Raw genomic sequence first — 7,047 nt, 5'->3', positions numbered from 1 at the left:
TCAGTGTATATGCAAATACATTTTTAATATATTCACTTCAATCAGTAAATTATGCAGAACCTTAACAGTTGAAGTATTCAGTTTAGGTAGTAAACAGTATGCAGCTGGTTCTATAAAAATAAAATGTGACTATGACATAAAGAGAATTTAAAAATGTTTAAATCTTGAAACTGCTGTTCAAATTTTCATCAACTATATTATTTGGTAAATACGTTAATCAGTAGCAAATCAGAGCAATTAACTGTTTGTTGGGTTTTATTACTTTCAGTGACATCTCTTTTATTAAATGAAGAAATACAAGCTTGTAGAATAAAAGGCAAAAGGTAAAAAGAAAATAAAATAAAACCTTTTAAAATGTATTTCAGAATATATTTTTGCTCTACAAGCAAATAATCCTTTTGAGCACCTAACCTAATGTCATATACCCAAGAAAACTGTCATAAAAAACAACTTTTGGGTTTTCATATCTCCCCTTCCCTGAGTAAAGCAGTACAAATTTTGGTTGTTAATATATGGTATATAAAATAAAACTTTAATATTTTCAGAGTTCACAAGATTTGAAACTAGACCATTTATTTAACTCAGGCTTATAAAAATGATAAGCCTAGAAATTAAATGTTATATATAGTTATCAAAACATAAGTAGCAATATGCTGTCATAGGAGGCAAATCTTTTAATTTAGTATATTTAGATAAAAAGTCTATTAACTTCTGCTTTGGGCTTAAATGCTTTCTTTGAAATATTTTCTTTTTCTTTTTTTCCTGTTGATTTTTAAATATATGTGTTTCAGTTTGACTTTAAAAATTACTTATTACTTTATATTAATTCATTTAATATCCAAATATCAATTCAGTTGAATTTTTCCCACTTCTTTCTTTTTTATCTTAGCCATTTAAGCAGTTGTATAATATTATCTATGTCTTGCAAAACTTGATTATGATAGATGAATACTGTGGATTGTTTATCACATCTCCATGCCAGCCTCATAGTGTGAAGAAAGTAGAAGAGTAAAATCTATATTTCATACTTATTTTTTGCAACCAAGGATATGGATATTTAGAAGGACAAGCTATTTAGGTTTTGCCAATCAGATGCACTCTCATAAAAGTTGGATTTGTTATTGAGTAATGTGCTGAGAAGCGCAGAAAATGGAAAATTCATTTTGCTGTTATGGTTTATGGCAGAGGCAATGTTGTTTAGAAGCCAGGAGCTATGGTAGCAGCACCTTGATTTTTTAAGAGTCACAAGGTTTGGAAACTGTGTTTATGGTGACAAATTTAATATTATGGCTGATGTTGGCAAAGGCAGCAACTTCTTCTATGGCCAAGTTCTATGGGTGGTTTGGTGATTTGTTTTTGGAGCCTTGTACTACTGTCTATTGATTCAGCCCTCCAGATAGTTCTGAGTGTGAGATTTAGCCATGAATTCCTTTTATTTAAACTAGCCAGAGTAAATTTGGTTGTCTTTAATTGAGAACACTGATAAAGATAGTAATTAATAGATAGAAGTAATGTAGTACACTAATCTTGCTAATTAAAGTCTGGTACTGGACTGCAAACGCTGATATCAACTGGGAGCTTATTATTAATGCTAAATCTCAGACTCCACACCAGACCTTCAGTTCATAACCTACATTTTAATAGAATCCCTAGATAATCTCCATGCACATTAAAATTGAACTCTAAGAATAATGAATAACTAAATAAATAAAAAATAAAAAGCAAAAATAAAAGATGAATACATTGGCTTGGTGAAGGTAAACAGGAGGTGGGTGGCAAGGGTTCAGGTACTGATGACTTGTAAGTATCTGATATACTATATGCAGTGACAAAATAGGCAGTTAAATTGTTTTTTCCTGTATGTTGGGAGGAAGACCATGTGCTTATGCTCTGAGAGTGATGGACAGAAAAATTCATAATATTGATATGTTTAGGCTATTTCCTGTAGCTTTCAGAAATATCCCAAAGAAAGGGTTATTTCAAAAAATGAGAGATTTTCTTTTTAAGCAGATATGATGAAAAAGTACACAGCTAAAGAAGTCTTCAGTCCTGAAGCCTATTTAGCCCAAAAGTTACCTGATTTGGAGTATTCCAGGGCTTAAAGGCCAATTGCAGTCACACTCCAAATTACTGAAGTAGTAATGAACAGTGGCTGCAAAACTGCACCTAACGAGGTGGGGGTATAGCTCAGTGGTAGAGCATTTGACTGCAAAACTGCACCTAAATATGAGTTAAGGCTGTGATCACAGTTTTATTTTGCTTTCAGGTTTTTGCTTGCTTCCTATTAAATATTTGCTGGAAGTCAATGGGATCTAGCACTTAGACTAAATTAGATGAACTGTGTTGCCTTCATTCCTAGACCTTAGGAGAGCTGCCATCCACTTGAAGACAGAGGAGTTGAGCAGGGCACCGAGACAGCATCTAAAGGATGAGAGAAGTTAAGATTTCAATCTTTGGTTTGGCTAATTTTCACATAGAATTGACCTTAAACTAAGAGACGGTCTAGTGTGCTTTTTGAGGTAACAAGGTAAATATATTGCCAAAGAAACTTGAGTGGAATTTGGGGCAACTCACAAAGAAATCCTTAGGATTCCCAAAGCTAACACACACACACACACACACACACACACACACACACACACACACACACACACACACACACACACAAGAGTACTTCAAAAAATATGTAAATTTATTGGTTTTCTTTTTTTTTCCTGCAATGTTTCCTTATATGGACAGTCATATTTTAGCAAATAATAATTTAATAACCCTGAGGACTTGTTGAAATATCTCCCACTCCACCACATTGGTCTTCCACCCAGTCTTACTGAATTTTTTTGCATTCCCTATTGGCATCCTGTTTTTCTGCTTGGTTCTGATTTTTTTCTGTGTTCTTTGATCAATATTATTCTACTTATGTTTTCAACTGGCCTATCAGTTTTTCAACACAATGTACGTCGACACATCTTCAATAAATCCACTCTTGCTTCTGTGATGATGAATTTTATGTGCAACTTAACTGGCTTAAGGCATACCCAGACAGCTGAGAAAAAATTTCTGGGTGCTTTGAACTTTAACCTCTAGGTGCTTAAACTTTAACTTCAAGGATATGAAAGGTGTTTTTAAGAAATAAATGTTACTGGAAGAGATTAGCATTTGAATCAGTAGACTGAGTAAAGAACATCTGCCCTCATCAACGTAGGTGAGAGTTACCCAATCCACTGAGGGCCTGAATAGAACCAAAAGACAGAGGAAGGGTTAATTCTCTTTCTTCTTGAGCTGGGATATTCATCTTCTCCTACTCTTAGAGCTTCTGGTTCTCTAGACTCTGATTTTCCCTTGGACTCCAGGACTTATGCCAGCAAGCCTCTGGTTCCCAGGCCTTTGGCTTTGAACTGGATGTTGAACTGTCTCCTCCCCTGATTGTCAGGCCTTCATGTGTAAACTATTCAAACTGAACTGCATCACTGACTTTCCTGATTCTCCAGCTTGTACGTATCATATCATGGGACTTCTCAAGCTCCATAATCATGTGAGCCAATTCCCATAATTAATTTTATTTTATATATCTATAGATAATTTATTGTTCTTCCATTCCTCTGGAGAACCCTCACTTATACAACTTCCATCTGTCTTCTACCACATAATCTAAATTTATTATTTTTTCTACTCATAATAATTTTATTTATCGACTATCTATCACAACATTGTTTGGTGGTTTTATGGACATATCCATAACCTAATTTTATCATAAGATTATTGAAGAAAATTTCTACTATTCGTTTATCTTTTATGTTCACCTGTGCCCCTGCCCCTAACAATTTTGCAATAAATATTGTATGTACAATTTCTCCAAAAAAAGAGATAAAGCTGATAAATTTTACTACAGAAAGAATAATGGAAAGAAAGTTGACCTGGAATGAAGACATCTTTATTATTCACTCACGAACATCTAATTAATTGCTATCATATCCAAAGATTATGCTAGGTGGTCAGAATAAAAATCCTCTTTTTGAGAAATGTATAATTGATTTTGCCAGGACAGATATTAAATAAATATTCTATAAAGAATGTTAGAAACTTAGAAGGCAAACAGAAGTCAATGATCACTTCCTCTTGTGACCAAAGGTGAGGCAAAGACATTTTCTTAGAGAACAGAACACTTGAGCTGAATGCTGAAATTTAATTAGAAATGTGCAAATGGGAAGGGTGGGAAATCATGCTCTGGGTAGATGGAACAGCATGAACAAAGACTTTGAGCTATGAAACTGTATTATGGGCTAAGTGGTCTCTTTGACTGTATTATGTAGGTTTAGGGGTCAAGTCACAGGATGGAGTGATATCCTGGGACCAGAAATGGTGGCACTTGAATGCCAGGTTAAAGTGCTTGAATTTTAGCCTCAAAAAAAAAAAAATAAAAGACAAACACAGGATTTAAGGAATAAAGTAATTTTTAAATAAAGATTTTTGTAATGTAAGTGTGTAAAAGTGAAGTAGTGTTCAAATGGAGGCAGAGAAGGTGATTAAAAGATTATAGTAATAAATTAAGCAAGACCTAATGCCCATCATCTAGCCCCGAAACAGTAGTTATAAAAAGAAGGGAACAGGTTGTAGAGTGACTGGGAAGATAAAGTATAAACATTTGTTCAGAAAGTGGATTTGAGACTAGCAGAGAACAACAGGTATTCAGGATATCTCAGATTTCTGGTTGATAATTATCGTGTGGGGGTAATAATGTCTTTTATTTAGACCACTGAGAAAGATCAGGTTTATTTTGGAAATGGTGCATTTAAAATACAAACAAGGTATGTACTAGAAATAGTTTGGACTTTGGGAAAAGTGCTTTTATTTTGGTGTGGCTCTTACTAAAGGTAACCCTAAGAAGCTTAGTGTTACTTAGTAGTATGTGAAAAACACATGCAATAAAATTGTTACAAAAATTGTACACACATGGTTCAGTGCCTGGAAAATAGCAAATGATACTTGTTTAAATGTAGACACAATTGTGTGTAAAGTTGAATTTTGTAGTTTAGACCATATATACTTCTAGGATCTGGAAATCTTAACTTGACTGCTATATATACAAAGAGTATCAATGTCCCAGCAATTGAGAGCATGAATGTAAGAAAAATATAATTGAGTCATGAGATGCTCCCTTGAAGTAGGTAACTATTCTGTACAAGAAAAAGGGATTTGACCTCAGCATCCTTTATTTATGTCAGTTTAAAAAGAAAACAAAGCAGACTGTTATTCATTACTTGTCTCTTGATCTTATTTTGAGATTATTCAAATTTTCCCAAATTTTTTCAATTATTCCCAAATTGTTTGAAGAAAATGAAGATAAGAGAACACTTCCAAACTCATTTTGTCAGTATTACCCTGATATCAAAGCCAGAGAAGAATAATACAAGAAAGAAAGTTTCTAAGTTCAGGAACAAGACAAGGATGCTCACTCTCACCACTTTTATTCAACACAGTACTAGAAGTCCTAGCCAGATCAATCAGGCAAGAAAAATAAGCAAAGGGCATCCAAATTAGGGGGGAAATAAAAGTAAAACTCTCTCTGTTTGCACACGTCATAATTATATATATATATATAATATATATAATGTATGTAATATTATATATATATAAAACAAAAAAAAACTACTGAAACAACACACAAAAACCAAAAAAAAAAAAAAATGACTCCAACAAAAATCTCTTATGTCTAATAAATGAGTTCAAAAAAGTTGCAGTATATAAAATTAACATACAAAAATTGTAGAGTGTTAAAAATCTTGATTCTCGTTTGATTTTTAGACAGGGCTCTTCAGCTAAAAATCTTATGGGACAAAAGTCCTTAACTAGGGGGAAAGAGCCCACAGCTAGTGGAGCAAAACCCCATGTAATCAATTCTAATCAACTGTATGTTGATTCTCAGCTCATGTTTAGTATAGGGTTTTTAGGTAATGCACGTATGGGACAAAAGTCCTCAGTTAGAGGACAACAGTCTACAGCTAGGGGGCAAGAGCCCATCAAATCAACTCTAATCACTGTTTAGGTATGGGATTATATACTTTAATGATTTTAGAGTTAACAGGTGGTTGTCATACCGATCTTGTTAGGAGATTTTAAAGAACTGCTGTAGGAAAATATGTGAGGAATGTTTGCTGAAGGGAAAACTTTTTGTTAACAGAAACTTAAGACACAATCACAGATAGATAGAATCATAGGAATATAATGATTGTTTTAGCTGTTATAAAAATAATTATATCTTAAGTTAAAGATATTGAACACAGTCTGATTAGCTTAACCTTTCATTAATTATACTTTGGAATATCACACTGTTAGTTTTAATGATGTTACTATGTTCCCTTGTTTAAGCTATACATGGCTAAGGATAATTTTTGTCACATTGCCCATGTCTTTGTGTCTTTTTGAAATGATTGAATAAGTTGATTTTTCTTGTGAAGCTTCCTCATCTTTACAATAAAAACAGAAGCTAATTTGAATCAGGGCTGTACCCAGTTTTCTGCTTCTAACAGAGTTGTTGCTGAGGTGCAGTCCCTTTGGGCTTCTCATTGCATTCATGTTGCTTTGAGTAATCTTTTTTGCATCTCTGTTACACAGTGAGAAGCGTAACAAAAAATCAATTGCATTTCTGTACACTAACAATGAACTATCCAAAAAAAATTAAGAAAACAATCCTACTGGCAATAATATCAAAAAGAATAAAGTACTTAGGAATATATATCTACAAATAAATGCAATGCCTATCAAAATTCTATGAGAACCTTTTTTTTTAGTTTCTACATATGAGTGATATCGTGGGGCATTTGTGTTTTTGTGCCTGACTTACTTCACCTAACGTGATGGTTTCCAGTTCTATCCATGTTGTTGCAAATGACAATATATCATTTTATAAATATGAGTAGTATTCCATTGTGCATATATACCACAGATTTTTTATTAATGGACATTTTGGCTGACTCCATCTCTTGGCTACTGTGCATAGTGCTGCTATGAACATGCAAGTGCAGGTGTCTTTTTGATATATTGATTTCA

Source organism: Cynocephalus volans, chromosome 7, assembly GCF_027409185.1.
Source record: "Cynocephalus volans isolate mCynVol1 chromosome 7, mCynVol1.pri, whole genome shotgun sequence".
Classification (NCBI taxonomy): Eukaryota; Metazoa; Chordata; class Mammalia; order Dermoptera; family Cynocephalidae; genus Cynocephalus; species Cynocephalus volans.
The sequence above is the reverse complement of the archived record's forward strand: the minus strand, read 5'-3'. Positions refer to the sequence as shown.